This window comes from Rhipicephalus sanguineus, unplaced genomic scaffold (genome assembly GCF_013339695.2).
Source record: "Rhipicephalus sanguineus isolate Rsan-2018 unplaced genomic scaffold, BIME_Rsan_1.4 Seq1170, whole genome shotgun sequence".
Lineage (NCBI taxonomy): Eukaryota > Metazoa > Arthropoda > Arachnida > Ixodida > Ixodidae > Rhipicephalus > Rhipicephalus sanguineus.
Genome location: NW_023614435.1, coordinates 8,662 through 30,776, shown reverse-complemented (window position 1 = coordinate 30,776; position 22,115 = coordinate 8,662). Strand labels below are relative to the sequence as shown.

At 42.7% G+C, this 22,115-nt stretch overlaps 1 long non-coding RNA gene across 2 annotated transcripts; it reads right to left on the bottom strand.

Moving 5' to 3' along the window:
• Positions 1-1,040: 1,040 nt before the first annotated feature.
• LOC119376314 (uncharacterized) lies at positions 1,041-15,910 on the bottom strand. 2 transcript variants are annotated; one of them, XR_007414579.1, is made up of 4 exons: positions 15,611-15,910; positions 9,866-9,946; positions 8,304-8,514; positions 1,041-1,270 (listed from the first exon to the last, which is right to left on the bottom strand). It is a non-coding gene; the product is annotated as an uncharacterized LOC119376314 (long non-coding RNA). The 2 variants fall into 2 exon arrangements; XR_005180550.2 differs by lacking the exon at positions 9,866-9,946 and having other exon boundaries at positions 1,092-1,270; positions 15,611-15,888.
• Positions 15,911-22,115: the final 6,205 nt, after the last annotated feature.

The window sequence follows — 22,115 nt, the reverse complement described above, 5'->3', positions numbered from 1 at the left end:
TGAGTGTCAAATTCCTGGTGTTTTACTTTACATTTCACGTTACCTTCACAGCCATACGTAGCAACTCAAGGTAGTTTTAAGAAACAAAAAGAAAAAGAAAAGAAGTGACAGTAAATATAAAACAACTCCCTGTAACGCTGCAACTCGATCCCGGGTCTTTTAAGTGGGAATCGAACATGGTGCCTCTACACCACTTTTGTAGAGCTGCGCGCAACTACTAAACGTAAACAAATCGAAGGCTAAAGATCGCAGTGCCACAAGTGGCTTGACCCTGTTCTGACTTCAATTTTCGAAGCTCGTTCCGAGCACGCCGCGGTTCTATGCACTCTATACATATACCAAGTAGTCGTTTGGGAGCAGTTTCCAGCCGGTCGCGTAAAATTTGGCCGGCGGCCAAATATTGTTCGCCGTAGAAAGCACTATGTGCAAACACGTCCCTATTGAAAAATTCCATATGTACGGAGTCCGCAGATACGGACTTATTGGAATATGGAATGCCATATCACCGTATCATACGGAAATCCGTAAGATACGGAAATCCGTAAGATACGGATATCCGTATGATACGGTGATATGGCATTCCATATTCCAATAAGTCCGTATCTGCGGACTCCGTACATATGGATTTTTTCAATAGGGAAGGACCACGGATATCTGTATCATACGGAAATCCGTAAGATACGGATATTGATCATCCGTATCATACGGAGATGCGGCACTGAAATATTTGGTCCTGCATCGCGCAGAAAAATCGATGGATATCCTAATATAACTGAAATGTAGGTATATACACGCAGCACAGTAGTGTGGATATTGGTAGTAGAGTCGCCGACAATGTGCCTTGATTCATGGCTATAGACCTGCTCAGCTAATTAATTACCACAATAAAGTTCGTGATACATATTTTGACACGTTTGAATTGTAATTTTGTTCGGTGTTGTTGCATGTTCTCTTGAAATATAGTCTGTAGAACCAGATGAAACCATGTTTATGAAGTAATTAATTGGATGCAGAATGCCTTACTTTCAGACATCATAAAAGAAGCCTCAATCAAAAAGCCAGTTACTGATATGTGTTACTGGCACAGATTGTGACTAAGTAATATGGATCTGCAAAAAGGTGCACACAACAGTTGATGGTTGTACATGCAGATGAACCACCAACGATTTATTCATTCGGCCTTCTGATGACTTTCAGCTTGCCCGCCAGGTATCGGTAGACGCTCCCTTGGAAGAACTCGTTTCCCACCTGCTCCTCTGGTGGAAAGCATCTGAAATAGGCCAGAAGCGAATGCTGTGTGAGCAGAAATTTTCGCACTGAGTACAAAAACTGAAACGTATTACCAACGGGAAAGTTAGTCGGAAAGACATTGCAAGGAAAAAATGCCTGGTCTACCTCATCGCGGTTCTCAAAAATGTAGACAGGTTTTCCTTAAGACTCATAAAGCAATGGTAGCAGACCTAGTAGATGTCGCGAATATTCTCGGCCTGTGGCAGTAGCTTCCGCAGGTAGGCAACAAAAATAGCAACAAAAAAAAAACTCACGCAGCGAAAATGTTTTTCTCAGCAATCTTTTTGTGAGTGCATAAATAATCGGCACAGAATACCCAGGGGTGGCGCGCATCTAGTGTAGTGAACAGCTAGACCAAGCCAAAACATTTATACTGAACAGCGTCGCACACATTCCTTCACTTTTGCGCTGCTGTCATGAATGAGTTTCCAGAACTGCTCATGCTTTCACGCGTGTTCTATGACCCAAGGACGTCTAAAGGCTTTGTACGGTGATAATCAATGTGTGCGCCACACTTGTTGAAATTAAGAATAATGTCCATCTGGCGCCACCAGTGACCTCTGCTGTTTTCGATGTGCGAAAGCACTTAAGCAAATGCCGACAAAACATCATAAATTGGGCAGATTTGGCCACTTATGGCTTAATGATGCCGCACTGCACGTTTTCTGGCAGATGAAACGCTGAGGTAAAGGTCGAGATGATACAGGAAGACGTTGTTTGTGACGCCAAAAACATGTGATAGCAGGAAGCGAAATAAACGGTTCGGAAATCGCTAAGATAACTTTTTGCAAATGTTATTTAGGCATAGTGTGTGTCGAATGGGGAAGATGGTTAGAGCGTTCAATGCATGTAATGGAAGGGAAAGAAGCAGGCAGTGAGAAAGCACCTCCATGACAGCACGCTGGCCAGTCGCTACATACAGATGCTTTGTTTGGTGTGCAAGGCAAGCTATGGCAAAGTCACCTAAATCATGTGCTCGCGTTGTCTCACGTGCTCTTGATTAGCGAATAATGGCGGGATAAGTTGAGGTTGTAGGCTGCAAACTGCGTACGCATTAGCCCTTTAGAGAGCGGAAGCAGCCCACCTTCGCACACGCTCGATAAATAAAATCTAAGAATACATTTTTTTTGAAGACAGGCCACCAGAGTGAAGTTTTTCTGCAGCAAAATAATTAAAACTGTTGATTTACGCACAATGCAAGCTGATAACAACCATCAATGGCACTGAAGTGACACAGCAAGGGTCATTTCTCTCGTGAACAAAGCAAATGAGGACATATGATATTGAAACCGTGCTTTGACTGACATAAGCGCTCTTCGATAAAAAATTTGTCAAAATTGAGACGGGAGTTTTTTTTTAATTTTATTATTTGAAAATGAGCTTTTTAGAAAAAACTCGCTTCTTTAATTATTTTTTATTCTTTTGTACTGCCTGTAGCAAAATGATATTTCGCAGAAATGTTGCAAAGGCTTTTTTCCATATTTGGCACTGTTTTGAAGTTTCTGCATGAAAGAGGAAACGCGCCTAGGCACATCAAACTTAGCAAACTTTTTTCATTCGGGCTGTGTTTGCCATTTTTTCCTTTTTGAGCACAGCATAAAGAAAGCATGAATGTAATTCACAGCAATGCGTATTAAAACCTGCAGAAAAATATTTCAACACATTTATAGTTTGCGCTAAATTCGGCCATGAAGTCTGGAAATATTGCGATGAGCAAAAACAGGACGCCTGCGCCGCCATCTTCAGGTACTTTTTTGTCGCGCTGGGAGTGTTTCTTGGAAATAAACTTTTTGGTTCCTTGCACTTTGAAAGTGCCCACATAACATAAAAAAACCCAGACAAAACAAACAAAAATATCGACCAGACATGCATGTTCGACCTCTTGTGGAATCACCCTGAATAGTCTTTAGTTAGAATCACAGCACATAGAAACCATGCCAGGAAACCTTAGTAAGTCCAAGGGAACGCTTCCAACTGTTTTATTTTCCGCACATCATCAAAATATGCATATTTTCAGAAATATGCACGCAGGCAGGGCGCAGCGCATGCAGACTATCACACAGCACTATCAAAAAAAGCTATAGCACAGTGCTATAAAAAATAAGCATTCACTCTTGTACAAAAAGACTGAAGGAACAATGATGCATCCATCTCCTTCTGTACGTGATACACTTCAAGCTCTTCAGATGTCAATGTTTCTCTGCTTTCTACCCATGCGTTTCTCCAAACAGCAGTGCACAGCCACATGAAGCATAATGGAATGGCACGTGTGAACCCATACCATTCTTAATCGACAATACATGCTCCCTCAGGCAATCATTAATGCAGCAGCCGATTCGGCCAATATATGACTTGCCAACGCTCAATGAAATTTCATAAACAACACCCACCCTGCAACACAGAACTGGTCAGCAATCATTTGCAGTTTTTAGACATGAACCTGTTACTAAATGCTATACATTCGTGCTAATGTATAGCTCCTGTGCCCATAAGGACCTTCTGCCTTATGAATATGCTCACTCAAAAACTATGAAAAGAGCTATGCGAAACTGTGTCTCCGGTCAGCGTTATTGAAGTCGTGCGAGCACACTATGGACAACAGTTCCCAGTTACAGATTTCAAGGCTGGTAGCGCCGGCTTCCTTCGGTGGTCTTGACCAGTGTGTTCGAATCTTTGCTACAGAAGTTGAAAAGATGAAACAGGCAGCCCGAGGCCGTGCAGAAAGAGAGCACTGGTTCTCCTTTACGTGCACAAGATTGCCCACAATTCCAACAAAAATTGCATACAGGCATGATGTTCCAGTTGCTTTCTCGGCACCCAACAAGCTGTCGAAGCTATGTGCCCTTATCTTTTCACAAAAAGTCAAGCTTTTGTGCAAAAAGAAGCCCACCAGGCCAGTTCTGCGTTGCATGGTGGGTGTCGTTTACGAAATGCCGTTGAGCTGTGGCAAGTGTACATAGGCTACACCGGCCGCTACATTAATAATCACCTAAGGGACCATGTATTATCGATTAACAATGGTGTGGGTTCACACCTGCCTTCCATTGTGCTTTGTGTTGCTGCACACCACTGTTTGGAGAAATGCATGTGATAGGAAAAAGCAAGGAAACCTTAGCAAGTGAAGTGCTTGACGCGTATCACATACAGAAGAGGATGGATGCATCAGTGTTCCTTCGATCTTTCTGTACAAGAGTGCATGCTTACTTTTTCATAGCACTGTGCAATAGTTTACATGTCATGTGCCCTGTCTGTGTGCGCATTTCTGAAAAATTATGCATATATTTGGGTGATGTGCGGAAAATAAAATAGTTGAAAGTCCAGAGCCCTATCCTGTCTTTGCTCACATTTCTTCCTTATTCTCAGTTGCGCCACAAATATTTCACTAAGCTTTGTACCAACTCACTCAATGTTACACTCTGCCTTTGAGAGCACTGGCAGAAAGGGCACCGCCAAAACCACACATATCTCAAAGAAAGGTGACTTTTAAGGGCTCGTTCTTTCTTTGTTAGACACAATATTAATGACAACTAACAGACAATAATGTCAAGGAAAGTATTAGGGGTGTTATTTGCAGTAATTAGAATATAAATGTGAAGAAAGTAAAGTGGACGAAAAGAAAATTTGCCGCCGGCAGGGACCTTCGAATAACGCGTCCGATGCTCTACCACTGAGCTACGGCGGCGGTCATCCCTTCATCCACTTTTTGAAGTATATATGTGAATTTAAACCTGGGAGTGTTAGTCAGCGCCGATCGCAGCCATGACGGCGAGTGTGGAACACTCTTTTCCTGCCTGTTGGCATCACGTCACACGTGATCTTTTTACGAGCTGGCAGCTGACCAATAATCCCTCGCATACTACCTGAAGGCATCAAGTCTGCCAGAACGAGATCCTCGCTATGAGACCCTATACTTTCCTTGGCATTATTGTCTGTTGTCATTAACATATCTCAAGGGTGATTCCACGAGAGCTCGAACGTGCATGTACAGGAGATATTTTTATTTTGTCTGTTTCTTTTTGTGCTGTGTGGGCACATTCAAAGCGCATGGGACCGAAAATTTTATTTCAAAAAACGCTCCCAGCACGGCAAAAAAATATTTGAAGGTGACGGCACAGGTGTCCCTTTTTGCTTACCACAATATTTTCAGATTTCGCAGCCGAATTTCGTGAGTTATAAACGTGTAAAAAATTTTTGCTGCTGGTTTCAATACGTGTCACTCTGAATTACATCCATGCTTTCCTTATGCTGTCTTCAACAGAGAAAAAATGTGAAAAAATGGCAAACACGGCCCAAGTAAAAAAAGTTTGCAAACTTTGATGTGCCTTGATGCGTTTGCTATTTCACAGAGAAACGCCAAAAAAGTGTCGAATATAAAACAAAGCCTTTGCAACATTTTTGCAAAAGACCTGTTTTCTACAGGCCATGCAAAAGAAGAAAAAAGTAGTTGAAGAAGCAAGATTTTATATAAAAAAAAGCTCATTTCAGAAAAAGAAAACTCTGGTCTCAATTTTTACAATTTTTTTTATCTAAGAGCACTTAAGTCAGTCAAAACACGGTTTCAATATCGTATGTCCTCATTTGCTTTGTTCGTAAGTTGGAAAATATTGCGGTAAGTATTGCATGCCGCCACATTTTTTTTGCCCCGCTGGGAGAGTTTAGAAATTTCAGTTGCATGGACACAGAATGTACCCACGCAAGACATAAAAAAAAACCTGACAAAACAAAAATATCGATCGGACATGCATGTACGATCTCTCATGGAATTACCCTCAAGGAATTGCAGATACAGGTGTGACTTCCAGTTTCTGTCATTACGCTAGAGTTCACCTCGACTACTTCGTACTTAGTCGTTGCTGTGTGCTCTGACAGTGCTTTTAATGTCACTTTTTTCTTATCTGCATCGTTCTTATGTTGGCGCAACTGCGGTTAAAGTTGGCTATCTCTTCAAGGTAGACACGGTCTCCTACCTAGTCCGCTCAGGAGATGTACAAAATGCCAGAGAAGTATTTTGGCAGCTAGTCCTTTTCTTTTACGAGTGCGTGCCACAGTTTGCACATGGGAATTTCAGCAACCCCAATGTTATATTTACACAGCACCTGTGATAACTTGCACTCGAGGAAAGGGAGCGCAACTCCCATGTCAAAAACGGGGAGGCTGGAAATGGGCAAACGGTGTCCCAGACCATTCATGAACTCGGGAGGGTAACCTTCATCAAAAGGTCCTGCCTGCATGTTGGAAGTCTAGTCTTCAGATTTCGTGCAAATGTGAGTAGTCCAATGGAAAGGCAAGTACTTTTCTTTGACGAGTGTCAGGATGTAGGGACATGAAGTCCAGACAGTCAGTATGCGTACTCTTTTTGTAAACGTTGAAAGAATGTGCCAAGTCCCTTTCTAGAAACACATCCAAAAAGCTGGCATGTGGTCTGCCCTATCACCCCCGTGAACTGAATGGAATCTGCTTGGTTGTTTTGATGCATGGTGAAAGCTCCTAAGCAAAACACTTAATCACGCAAAAAAAATCCTCCATGTAGCACACAAAAACTCTTGGCATTGGACCAAAAGTGAGAGTTATTTTGGAGCCTCTGCATTGTCAGATACACAGCAGGAACCAAGAGAGAGAGGCAACTATTGAAGAGCAGTGGACTTGCTTGTCAACAACCATGTCAATGGGAATGGAAGTGTACAGTTCTGTTCACTTACATTCGGACTAATACGACCACTGGGGTGCATGCTGCTGCTCTTGGCACTGGTTGGCCCAACAAGAAAGGTCTGCAACTGATGCCCCCGACTTGAGGAGGCACCTCAGTTTTTTGCCTGGGTAACACCTACTTAAGTTTTGAAAAAGCCCACTACAGGCAAGTACGCGACACACCAATGGGTGCCTGTCTCAGTGACCACTGTGAATCTGATGATGCAGCGGCTGGAAAAGCCCGCCTGCCCTCGCTTTTCAGCACAACACCAAGTATTATGGTGTATTATGTAGACTATTTTTTCTGAGTGATTAAGCTTGGCTGCTTTAGAAGCTTCATCACACAACTAAACTATAAAGATCTAATTGAGGTCGCAGGATAGGTGGAGGCTGACTAGAAACTGCCTTTTTGGGATGTGTTGGCAAAAAGGAACAATGGAGCACTTTCCTTCTACGTCTACAGAAAGAGTACATACATTGGCTGCTACTTCAACATTTGGCAAGCGTCATTCTGACGCTTGCCAAATGTTCAAGTACCAGCCAATGTACCAGCCAAGACGACAACTACTGACCTTGGCAAGCGTCATTCTGACGCTTGCCAAGGTCAGTAGTTGTCGTCTTGGATCGTTATGTTGTATTTGCACGAAACCTGAAGACCTGACTTCCTATATGTAGAAAAGCGAAAGGGACTTTCCGACAAACAGTTACACTCCTGCGTTCCTAAAAGATGTGGTAAACAGTTTGTCCAAAACCTCCCAGCCTGCCAGTGCCCAACAGAAGAAACGTGCTTCCATACCTCACGTGTACAGGATAAGTGAGACCTCATCATGCGTGCTGTGTAACTATGACGCTGAGGTTGCTGACATTTCTGTGAACCAACTGAGGCATGCACTCATAAGTGGAAAGGACAAGCTGCCGAAAGAAGACTTTCCTGATGTTGCTTACAAGAACCCGTGTGCAGACTGGGAGAGCATCTACACAGGGGTGATGGGCCACATTAAACAGCTGCTGTGGCAACATCGGAATGATGCGGATAAAAAACAAGTGGTGTCAAATGCTCTGGCAGTGCACAAAGCAATGACTGAGCACACTAGCACATTTACTGAGGTCTCGGACAAGGCCACGGTAATCTGCAACGGCAGCTGTGGCTATCTGCAACTCTAAACAGCGGCACCTCTCACGGCCACTAACGGCACTGGTGCAAAATGCGACACTGCCCGGCAAGAAAATCTCCACACTTGTCACCCTTACTCATTCTAGACATCCTGGCTGAATCTCAGTGTTTTCTGCCTGTAACAGAACAAAAATATGATTCAGAGACTCACGCTTCAGTGCATGAAGCTTCTCTGAGGATGATGACCTTCCTCTTTGATGAAAGAGCAGCATGGTGAACCAGGGATGCTCTAGTTGTGCAGGTTTTCGATGCGCCACAGTGCCTTTGCTCTTTCTCTCTGAGAAAGCAAGGGAGCCCTCGGTTTCTTCTGGAAGCCACTGCCACTTCTGGTTTTCCATTAAAATTCCTCGGCCAAGGTCAATCTGCACAAGGCCGCACATAAGGTCTTTAAAACTGCAAAATCTTACATTGGAATTTCTGTAGAAGCAAAAAACCGATTTTCAATAGGCCAACCCAGGCATCCTTTTTTAAAGGTAGGGTACTCATTTTGGCTGGTTGGTTCATATTTACAAGTGGAAAACAGTGCTAAAAAGACGGGACAAGAAAGGACACAGACCCCCCCAATGGCACTGTCCAATAACCAAATGTGTTTTATTCTTCCAGTCAGCACATATATACTGCACCAGTAACGCAGTGAAACAGAAAAAAAAAAACAGACTCAGCCTGCGCAGAGGAAATAAAGTGATCAATGGGATGGCAATTCCATGTCCTTCAGAAGTCGGCAAATCGAAGGGAGGCTTACACATGCCTTGCCGCTATTCTTGATACGATAAGATGAGTGCGTCTCATTTCAGAAACTTATATCCACAATAGTGGCAAGGCATGTGTAAGCCTACCCTTGATTTCCCTGCTTCCGAAGGAAATAGAATTGCTGTCCTATTGATTGATGCCTCTGCACAGGCTGAGCCTTCACTTCTTTTTTTGTTTCCTTGCGTTAGTGGTGCAGTATATAAATGCAGACTGGAAGAATCAACACATCTGGTTGTTAATCAAAGCTGTGATCTCCTTTCTTGCTCCATCTTATAAGCGCTGCTTTCCACTCATAAAATGTCTTAATAGGTAAGGCTCTGCAATTACAACCTTTATTTTATTTTTTCTGAACTACCCCGATCCGCCCAATGTTGCACATGACCTTGACGATGCATGATTACTCTCTACCGTATATGAGAAAAGTACTAAGGTCATTTCAGCACAGCCACAACTCTAACTGCACAGGGAAGCAACATTAACTGTATGCCCTGGAAAGCTTCCTCAATGAAAAAGCTTAACACGAACTGCAACTGCGCAACTAAATTGAAAGATATGTCAAAATTACCTCTGTAATACACAAGATGCACAACAACAATAGAAGGGAGATGAGCCAACAATGAGACAAGTCTCATCTCCTTCTATGGTAGTTATGAATTTTGTGTATTCAAGAAAGCATGTAGCAGTTATTCCAGCAACAAGTATTCATAAAAAATTATCTTATTAAAAAAGTACTGACACAAAAATTTTACATCTCGCTTTTTCCTGTTGAAATAATCAGCTAATGACACGCTAATCACGACTGGAAATCTTGTTTGCTAGAGCACACAACGATGAATCATTTGGACACATATTTATAGCACCTAGTCGCAATTTCGGTTTCAGAGAGTGCTGAGAGAGGTGGGGTCTAGCGTGGTTTGTAAACACAGCTGGCCACATGAACGCACAAAACAGCAACGCACTCACAATGCATGCCGCAGATTGTGACTGCACGTCAGCACCGCGTTGACAACTGCTGGTTAGAGCGCACATAAGGGTCATGGCAGCCTGCACAAACTCGTGATGTAGATGGCTGTTGGTTTACATACACACCAAAGTGATTTCACAAAGCTCCATTTTGCGCCCAGTTGCATGGCACACACTTTAAAATTTATTCTAAATATGTTCTAGGCTATATTAATTATCGATATTTTGTAGATGATGTGCGTGTGTGTGTCAACACAAATCTATCATACAAGTTATATCAGCTTCAAAATTTTGTGTCAGTGCTCTTTTAATACATAACCCTTTGTCCCATCTTTTTATATTACAGTCAGTATACCACTCAACACAATCAGGTGTATATGAGCTGTGCCACTGTAAAATCCAGAATGTGCCACATCATAGAGCTCAAGCCAAATGTATAGAGTGACCTTAGTTTCATGCTGAACAGCCATTTGGTTTTGTTTTTGTGCTTCTACTTGCCACCAAGGCATGTGCACTCTGGCCTATGTAATACTTTCTGTATGAAAGTATCATTTCACAGATAACTCAGTCTGAAGTTAACAAAATGTATTAAGTGCCACTTGCTACAACCACCCCTCCATGTAACAGCAGAATGACCGATTCTCCAATACACAACTTGTCCCACAAGAAGAGGCAACACTGACAGTGGCACATTCTGCTGGTTTTTTCAGAATGTGAAATATGTCTTCTAACAATCAAAAGCTAATCTTCAAGTCACATTGTGTGACAGAAGCGTGCGTCTCCCTCTCCCCCCCTCACAGAAAAACAGCATATTAAAAAGGAACTGAGCCACACAGCTTAAGATGAACGGGATGCAGGGCTTAAGCGAGGTGAGTCGGCTGACAATGAAACGTCCAATTATGCCGTGACAACATAACTTCCCACATAGCGAGCACTGCCAGAACGCTCACTAGGAGTGAAACAAAAGCTTGTCCAGAAACTTTTACCATGCTCTCAAAGCCACACACATTTGAAGTTGTGTAAATGTGCATATGCAGTCTCTGAGGTCAAATACTATTATTTTTGTCACATTACGCATTACTCGAGCACATCGATAGCATTTAACAGTATCACGGTATATTGTTAAAACACACCAGCTGTATTATGAATAAAACTTTTAGAGCTTTCATTATTTTATTTGAAATGAACATTCATCTGTTGAAAAGGTTAATCAGTCACTCAAAAGTAAGAGGCTTGTACCGATTCCTGCACTGCACCTATTTTAAGCGATCTTTATCAATAGGTGACAAAGTGACAATAAACAGTTGCTTTGTTTGAAAACACATCTCACGACAACACGTAGAGAAAGCACCTTCCCACACGATTATACACTGTGCGTAATGTCGTAGCCACTAGACAATGTCTACCCACCTATCGGAAGCATGAAATCTCTTTCACATTAAAGTGGCAACAGCTCCTCCTGCTGATCTTTTCTGTGAATTTTTCCCAAATATCACACCTTCTTTAGGAGATGAAAAATCCTTCAGGGTGTTGCTGGAGCCAATGTTTCAACACGTGGTCTTGTCTTCTTCATGATAGCAACTACCTTGAAGAAGACGAGACCACTTCTTGAAACGTTGGCTCCAGTGACACCCCGCGTTCAAGCATTTTCCACCTCCTCAAGCTTCCATCTCCCCATGAACTACTTTCTTGAGGACTGATTCATCCTGAATGGATTTCGTTGTTGTAATATAAGCAGTTCAATTATTTTTCCTCGTTTTTCACTATCGACAACTATACTTCATCTCACAAGCTCGTTGCAGCAATGTGGAAGCTATGAGGTGTAAGCAAGCCACATGCTTATGAAGCAAAACATAGCTCTACATACAACTGCCTTAGAATTGGCAAGGTCGAGACGTTCGCATTTGTTTGGCACATGCTACGTCAGAGCGATATGTGACACACTAATCCCACTTTGCACGTACGTCCTAGGACTAATTATTAAAGAGGTAACTGCTGGTGATTGTGATTATAAAGCGACGTGGCCGCATCCATCAGATGTGACCACCTGCTTTGATCCGATCTCATGATTGCTACTTGCCCACTATCTTGACATCAAAAAATAAACTACGCAATCAGCTATCACTTTGTGTCATCTCATGCTGAGGACAAAGCATAAGGTAAGTTTTGTTTTTATTATTGAGATCAGGTGCTTGTTCGCTCACACCTGCTAAGAATTTGAGAGTGTATCTTTGAAACAATGCAAAATATTCGCAAACACATTGCTGTTGAAGTGCCAGGACACAAATATAAATCAAATAAAAAGCATCACTTTAGACATTATGGGCAACAGTGCACAATGACGAGTTGAAAAATTTGACTCAGAAGGCACCCGCTTCAAGCGATGCCGCAATGCTTTGTTTTTTCCTGTGCTGCCATATGCTGGCTTTACTTGCCAAACAAGTGCCTTTAGACAAAATGGAGATGCAAAGCAGCCAGCACAGCACGGATGAATACATTATGAGAGATTTTAACTTTTCCTATTGGCTAAGCAGTCTCCACAGCAGTGCGACCAACTTGTGAGATGGGAGTATAGTTTACCTGATATTTCTGAGTTATATATATACCTTTAAAAAAACAAAGCGAATTTAAGGGATCATTTTCTTCGTTAGACACAACATAGAGACAACCAACAGACAATCATGCCAAGGAAGATATAGGAGACATCATTTGTAGTAATTATGATATAAATGTCAAGAAATTAAGATCATGTGCCATGTGATATGTGATACCAGCAAGAAAAAAAAAAAGGATGTTCCACATTCGCCGCCATGGCTACGAGCGGCATTGGCTAACACTCTCAGGTTTAAATACACAGATATACCCAATAAAGTGTACGGGAGGACGACCATTGTCGTACCTTATTTGGTAAAGGATCGGACACATTACTTCAACATTGCAGGTTCATTCAGTCCCTGATGGTGGCAAGTTGTCCATTCATCCACTTTAATTTCTTCACATTTATATCATAATTACTACAAATAACATCCCCAATGCTTTCCTTGCCTTGGTTGTCTGTTGGTAGTCATTAATGTTATGATATACATGTAATACTGGTGTCACACGAGCAATTTTGACTGCGATCAGGGGCGATACGAATTAGGCTCGATCAGGATCAGGCGCTGCTACACGGTCATGTCTAATCGCGATCAGGCCCGATCAAGATCAAGACCATCACGATCTGCGCATCGAGATCTGGCTCAGATCGCGATTGGAATTGTCTGTACCAAACTCTATCCAGATTAGTTTGGTCCGTGTAGCAGCGATGATTTTTGATCGCGATCAAGAAATCTGATCTGGATCGACCTTGATCACGATCAAAAGTGCACGTGTGACACCGATATTAGACACAGAAGCATCCTATATGCAGCTTGATATTTTTTCAAAAAAGAACTCAAACCATGGTGACGTTGCCCTTAATGAGACGTGTCAGTGTGGTGAGGAATGGGAATATGTTTAAAAAATGCTCAAGCAAGTGGCAACTGAGCATGCAGCGGGCTTTTGTTAAAGGGGTGGTGCCATAAAATTTGCGGCTTGCACATTCCTTGTGGCAAACGTTTCTTAGTGCTCCATGAAACATGATGCATGCTCCAAAATCAATATATTCCTGATAAATAATGTAATGCCGCCTTATTTATGCGAATGACTTTGGGTTTCTGGGGGCCGAGTTAAACACTGATGTCACTGTGTAGGAAGTTTGAACACCTGGGCCCACAAAACTGTAACACACGCAAGCAACTGTCCGGACGCCTTCAACACTTGCTAAAATTTTCTCATAGAGAACATTAGTGTACGGCATTCCAGAATATGCAGAGGTGTTTGTGGAATACCAGGTTACTGGACAACGGTATCGACATCTTGTGACTTTTTGTGCAACCACAATTATAGGCGCGTTTCTTTGTCTTCGCTGAGTGACCACGGTGAAAAATTTTTTCAAAAGGCAACGCATTCAGTACTACACCGTTGCCGAGAACTTACTCCGGCAGAGAAGTAGAACACACTAGGTTTTTGCAACAACAAGCCGCCTCTCTCGCGATGCCACGGTGCGTGCACCCTTCCCCCAGCGGAATAGTTACGAAACGTCTCTTCATCTCGGAGGCTTTTCTTCTGGCGATACCGGTTGTCCCGGCCCCTACCAAACGGCTGAGGGCAGCACAGGAAAATTGAAAAGGCGGATTCGGTGCTTGCCTGGTTTATCTTCCTGCTGCCAGGTGGCCCTACTTATTTAGCCTCGCACGTTTACGGCTACGGTAACCCGGTATGCTAATGCAAAGCGTGCGAACAAACTAACATTCTGTATTGTCACTGGTTCGCGTGATGATGTGAAGCACTTTGCAAAATACCAGCAAGCTTGGCTAGTTCGGCAACACGCTGAGAAAAATGAGTGAGTGTAGGTTCGTAGCCGGCACTCTCTTGGCTTTGTCGGTGCAGCAGTGCTGTGGGTCACCGCTAATTACACGTCACGAAATCTTTCGTTACACTTCCTACACAGTGACGTCTGCGTCAGATGCACTAGCATTGGGCCTCGATTTCAAGAACTTGGGCACACTTTGGAAGCAAATTAAAATATATTATAAACATTTGCTGTGTCCAACACTTCGTGCAGGGTGTCCTTGCATACAGAGGAAGCCTACAGCAGCAGGCTTTTTATAGCCTGAAAATTTGGTGGCACCACCCCTTTAAGTGTTCAGTGTAGCAGTTTGTTCTGTCGAAGAGCATGTTTTATATTCACCATCTATTTTGATTAGTACTGTAGCATTACATACACAAGAATAGCATAACACAAAAGCCAGCTGCTATAGCTATACAAACACAGATGCTGTAGTCCAAATAAGATACGGAGAGAAGGGAGACTTGTAACAGCGCTGGTCCTGTCATTACGTGTCCTATTTCTTTTCATGTCCCATTTGCGCTAAAACACACGCCTGATGAGCTAACTAGCCTTATCAGAGAATCTTCTGCCTCGTCAGTATACATCCTTTCATCAGCAAGCACACAGGACTATGCTAATTATACCACTGGTAGCTTAATGTATACAATTGCATGCTGACAGTACATTCATGTGTAAACAGCAACACTCTGGCAGAATATGAAGTCTGCATGCCAGTTTTCATGACTGTACGATGTGAAACGTGGATGCTCATTGGTACAATATTACTAACAAGCAAAGGTGATGCACACGCATACACACAGACAGCACGAACGTCTCTACACTCGAGGCACGGGTCCAGGTTACTGTTTCATCAAAAACTACGTTTAACTAACTCAAGCCACAGTTAAATTGCATAATAAACATTTCATGAATTTCTGCTTATTACCACCACTTCGACGCTAGGCAAGCAGAAATAAGCCAAGTTGCAAGTTATATCGCACACGAACGTGAACACGATGTTGACAAACTGTAAATCGCGTTGCAGATTTTAACAACGATGCAACGCAAGTGCCGCTCACTACAATACACATAACAAAAATCGATCATCATACACATGCATATTCTCTCGGTTGTTACATATTTGCTTCCGTACGACCGTGCCAATGCGCCATGGCTCTGCTCAAACGAGCGTCGTCAAGGCGAATCGGTAACGCGCACAATGTCGGTCACCCATAGAGGTGCGTAAGGCTGAGTCTTTACAACGTTTCGTCCGTATGCCGTAACACAGCATTGCACTAAGTTGCATACTTTGCAAAATATCCTGTGCCACTTACCTTTAGCTTCTTTCATGCAGCGGTGCAGTAGGCAGCCACGGGAGTCGGCCATCACATGCGGAGTCTTCCGCCGATTCCTTGAACAGCTCGTACTTGACCGAAGCTCCAAGAACCACGAGAATTGCGCGCAAGCTTTACACATTGCACAAACGATGGACGGCGCTTTCGCACACGAAATTAATGCTTTTGCCTTGAAGTTCCAGTGGACGTAACGAGACGCCGAGCGTGACAACACAAAGAAAGATAGCATATTGGCTTTGGCTGTGGATGGATTTGACTTACATTTTTCTTTTCTTTAAAAAAGAGAGAAAACAAAACCATCGAAGAGTTCAATTAAACAGTGAATGCATATTATTAGGCAGAATAGTATAAAAATAAAACTACCAACTTATTTTAAAGAACATTTTGCTACGGCGCAAGTCAAATACTCTTTCAGCAGATCTGTATTTTTTGTTGTTGTTATAGCAGACGACAGGCTTCTGCCAGCACGCACGTAGTTGTGCGACTTTACGTTTCTGTCGGCGATGTTTTCCTCCGAAGCAAAGCTCTACATTCTCAATGAACCGTAGGGCTACTATAAAGTAGTAAAGCTTTTACACAAGACAGGTATTTTGTTACGTCGAAGGAAAATGTAGCAAGCTTTCGTGATCAGCTGGTGTCGCCGCTCGTTCGCTTAGGCAATTGATCGAAATCCCGTGCTGAATTTGGGATCGAGTGAGATATCGACTAGCACGTCTCGAATCAGTGCGGCACATAGCTAGATGCAAGGGGGTTGGCGGCGTACGTCGTACTGATTTCGCGCGATGACCGACTAAATGGCAAAAGAGCTTTGGGGATCAAGCTTCAGCTGCTCAAGCTTGTGACTGGGCGACCCAACAGCTTCACCAAAAGCCAGTATCTGCAGTGATGACACATAAAACTTCATGATGTCACGCGCGAGCGAATGACAACCAACAGCGAAGAGAGAGGACAAAAGCGAGCGACGCCAGGCGAGATACGATCGCGTAATATCTGCTTAAATAATAAATACGATCGCACATCGTACCCAAGCACTCGCACATATTCTGCTCCAACTTTTCTCCTAGAAATTAAGCAAGCGAACCGGTGTGTACTGTGTGGTGTAGGTTGCTAACGCCGCAGGTTGGTGGCAGAGTGTTGTTGTCAGGTGTGGGTTCGATCCTTAAACAGAGCGACGTTTTTTCTTTTTCTTTTTTTTTTCTGTGAAGCCTTTTATACACTGCTGTCTCCTTTTACGTGTTATCTGGTAACACACCAGCACAAAACAAGGAAATGAAGCACCAACTATAGCCATTATGGCATTGTTGTGGTACTCTGTTTTTTTTTGTTTTTTTTTTTTGTCATGATACAGTTGAAGATGCTACAACATAAGGATTGAAGCAAGTGATCGAACTAAACGAAAAAAAATAAGGGGCACAATGTCAAGAGACAGATCTTGGGCAATGCTGAATGTCTGTAAAATGACTGCAGCTAAATATCTACATGATTGAGCTTGCTAAAGGAATGTCAGGTTGGTAAACTGATAATTTAAAACAAGTCTCACGACCTATTGAATAGGGATGTGACATAGTAAAGACATCACTTGAGAGTAGTGCATGGTCTGTCCTGTTTGTAATGCAAAGGGTAACGCAAAGGGTGCCATAGTGAATGCAGATAAATAACGCAGAGAGTAAGCAGATCAGAAAATTTGCACTACATAAAACGCAGTCATTTGACACAGGATGGGGAACTTCAAATTGCATTTAGAGGTATTCATAGTGCAGTGGATATGAAAGTGGCTGACAGCTTTAGCATCATATTATGAGGTAAACAGCCTTTCACACACTCAGTGTTACACATGTGTGTCCATGTAGCCGATGATCTACATCATAAAGCACTTGTTGCTAAAAAAGAGGTCCTTTTGTCATGTAACGTGCAAAAGTGTGCATCTCAAGCATTATCTGTGCTGCGGTCTGAAAGAGCACTATTGAAATTTTTCAAAACAACCCAGTTTTATGACAGTCCGTCAATCTGTGATGAACGCTTTTATGTATATATGCGCATCACTTATTCTTGCATTCACAATTTCCTTATTATTTTTCTACCCACTTTCTCCTCTCACAGTGCGGGACAACAAATCAGTGCAATCTGGTTAATTTCCCAGCTTTGTCTTTTTTAACTCCGGCCCTCTTGGTCTTTCTCTGTACCTCTGTAGTTTAATAGGCATTCACGTGCATTCGTGAACTTGAGTAAAGTTAAGTGGTAAATTTCAATCATACTGCCATGTTTCAAAATTGGCTCCTTGATATCATGCATGAAAACTGATAACTTGGCATGAGGCGTTCACATATTATTTCCAAGGGTGAAAGCCACCAAATTTTTACAAGTTAGGCTTCTTCAAGAGTGAGCTTCCAAACGATGACACAAGTCGAAGTGCATTGATGAACAGCATGAGCAGTTATTAGCACACGCTTACCACAATGAAGGAAGAAATGAGGCACTTTGAACAGCTATATAACCTGAAGATAGAGGTATTTACAGTTGCGACATCATAAGGCTTACATGAACTATTCAGTCTTTGTGGTGGCAGCAGTGAGCTTGCTCTTGTACAGATGCAAGTTCATGATTTCGCACTCTGTGGCTGGCATACGTAAACACATAAGTGCACAAGAGCACTTTTTGTGCAAGTAAATCAGAGAGAGAGAAGCTCTTTAACAAAACTGCAGACATCTCCTGAGGCTTACGTACATATGAAACCGTGCACAAGCATGGCACAACATGCAAGAAATGTATATCTTGTCAAGACAAGTGCGTCAGAAAAGTCAAGATGCTATCGTATACAGAACATAAGGTTGCACTACTTAATGATCCACGTACATACTGTCACGACTAAAAGCTGGCAGGTTGACAGAGGACAACGAAGTAAGGAGCACGAGCAGCAACCACTGTTTCTCTCTCAGGAAGATGACGTTGAAGCATCTGATTTTTTGATCTGTCAATACAGACCTTGTTTTTCCTTGTCGCACCGTGGTCCTGCGTCCTGTTCTTTCTGTGTTGTGACAATATTGTGTCTACAATAAGGTGTGACCTCTGAGATACATTTAATGTGGTCGTTGAGGAAGCACATTAGTGAGCTAGTGCAAGTGACATTCCCATGCCTCTGAGTATACTGTGATGATTACATATAACAGTGGCAACACTCTCTAATACTGCCTAAGGGAGACTGCTTGTTCTAAGTGCATCTGTCAAATTTGCAAAGCTTACAGGATTGGGTCTTCTTTTATTGATATGATTGTTGGTTTAATACCAGGATAGTTCAAAACCACATAGCTATGACAAAACGAAAGCAATTTTTAGTCTTCTTACGGCAAAGAGAACGGTCTTCAGTGCCAGTGCCAAAAACATGTGGCTACTTGGATTTAACTGGTAATTTCATGCTGTATACTTAACTGCAGCTAAACAACTTTACTCCCTAACTCCAGGACATGTAACCGTACAGCCTACCTCATAAGGTTTCTGGGTAGCCAATCCTTGAAGATAGGAAAATATTTTTTAATCATGCAAAAGTCACGTACTTTTGTTGCACCAAGTAATCTACACTCTTGGTTTCAGTAATAGAGGATCTCACCTATAACAAATGTGAAAACCTACCACAGAATTACCACGCATTGCAGGTAAAATCTGTCATAACCTTTGAACACAGTCCAACCACATCAGCAGAGCTCTTGCTACATGTATATTCAGCTAAAATGAGCTACCTCAAACTGTGAACGCCTGTATCACTGTTTAAATTTTTGTTGGCTCATGGCTGTTGCCTTTTTGTCTACATGCAAAGCATATAGCATCGCCGTCTTGTAGTGGTACCCCAAAGCTGTTTATTCTCTGACAACCAAAGTAGTGTTATTTTCAGGAACCTTCATCCCAGCTTTTCCTCCATGTATTCAAATCAACTAACATAACTAGCCCAAGCAGGTTTGCCTCCTTTAGAGTCCATACTGTGGGAGATGTACAAGAATCGGTTAATGTGTAAGCTTGTCGAGCTATTTCCCAAGCATATTTGTCTATCTGTAAGATGGCGCCTTTTGATAGGAATACATGGGCTTCAGAGAAAATACATGTGAAACACTTAGTGGCATATAGTACGCAACAGCTCAAACCCATGACTTATCAAATGTGCCAGGGATTGAACCCCCATCCTTCTGAGCATATGTGCAGTACTGAACCCTTGACCTACAATGTTTGCAGAACTCAAACCTCAAACTGTTCACATAGAATATGGAACCCTCAATTTTTAAAATATGTATATTGCAACTTGAACCCCGAAGTATTATGGTGCATAGGGTATTGAACCCTCAACCTTTTAAGTAAAACCTGTGACTTATGGTAAATGTGTTTACATGGACTTGAACGCAAAATCTTTCAAGCATTTAGGGAGTCAAAACTTTGACCGGCAAGGTAAAAAAAACTTCAAGCCGAAACCTTCCATGTGTGCAGTGTATCGAATCCTCGACATCCGACGTATATGTAGGAACGCGAACACCGAACCTTCAAAGCATGTAGGGTATCGATTCCCTCGAGCTGAACAAATCGAACCCTTGGCATCTGAAGTATACAGGAACCTGAACACTGAACCTTCCAGGTGTGTAGGGTATCAGTCACTTGACCTCTGAATTGTAGAGACTCGAACCTCTGAACCTTACAAACATGTTTGTGTATTGAACCCTCGACCATGTCTACATGTATTATACCCTTGACTTCTAATTAAAGTATGAAGGAACTCTAACACTGATCTTTACAGAGTGTATTGTATCAAACGTTCAACCTTAGAACCTTTCAAGCATGCAGGTCAAGGGTATCAAACCGATGACCTCCGAAGCATAACCCATAACTGATTATACCAGGTGTTTTAGAACTCGAACTGTCTACTTCTGAGCATGAAGTCGATTGAACTATTGACAGCTGCATATTCAGGCACTCCAACTCCGAACATTCCAAGTGTGTAGTGTATCGAAATGTTGAGACAAGGGACCTAATTGAACCCAACGTCCAGCAGAGGCTATATGAAGCTCTAGCTAACATGTGCTTCCTACATTGAAAATTTCCTGAGATTTTGTGCAACATTTTTGTACAGAGTGAGCATGGGACAAGACCAACCACGTTATATACCATTATATCATGCATCACAGTTCCAAAGAAACCATTTTTTTCTGTGCATTGACCATTATACACCTCTAATTAATACCGTTGTCACACGGGCACTTTTGATTGCGATCAGCGCCAATCAAGATCGGATTCATTGACCGCAATCAAGAATGGTCGCTGCTGTACGGTCCAAACTAATCCGTATCGCACTTGGCTCAGACGTCAGTCAAATCGCGATCAGGGAGCAATATCGCGATGCGCTGATCGCGATCATCTTGACCTCGATCAGGCGTGATCGCGATTAAAAGTGACTGTGTAGCAGCACCTCATCCGGATCGAGGCTGGGAACTTACGCAGTGTGTTTTGAATATGTTTGCTCGTGGGGGAGGGCGGGGGGAGAGGGGGAGGGGCAGGTGGTAATCTGCTGGTGCCGTCCCTGAACTAAGGGTTTGCAATGAATGTGGTGTCCTGGCTTTGTACTGTTATTGCCATGCGTTAACTGCTATTTCACTACAGGTATATATTTTGTTTACTGGTGTGTTTAGGTATTCCTTTCATTGTAATTCACCTGACATATTATTACGTACGTATACTGATATATATTCTTGCACGACGTCGCTGCATTTAGCGAAAACTAGGAAGTGCAAAAATTAGTCCTCCCTCCTTGCATGCCAGTACGCTTGACATTCAATGTGTGGGAAGGACACCTGAATATGTAGGTCAGTCCTTGCATGCGAGCTCCTTGCATGCCTATGTACGCTTGACATTCAAATTGCGGGACACCTCACTGTAGATCAGTCCTGGCATACTCATTGCATGCCTATAGTACGCTTGACATTCAGATTGAGGGACACCTGAATGTAGGTCAGTTTGTAAATAAATAATTCCAAATACAACGCTATATACACGTGTCATGGATATAATTGTGATCCAAATACGCACTTTTCATGACAGGCACGTAGCCAGGATTTTTTTTTGTGGGGGGGGGGGGGGGGGGCAAGGCCTAATTGTTTGACAGAAAGCTTTCCATGGCAAAAATAAAGAAAGAATTGCCCGGGAATATAGAAGGCTGCGTGAATTTCGGGGGGGGGGGGGGGGGCGAGACCCCCCCCCTTTGCCTACATGCCTGGCTGACGACATTGTTGCTACCTTACATGTCCTACAGATCTGCTTGTGTGATCAAGAAATGTTCATGTGTGGGGTATGAATGTTTTCCGTACATCCGTATCATACATACGGATTCCGTTCGTTGTGTAAGGAAGATAAGGATACTGACATTTGGTGCATAAGGAATGCCGTATGGGCTTGCGGATGTTAGTCTTAAGGAGCGAACGGAATCCGTATGTGCGATACGGATATGCGGACA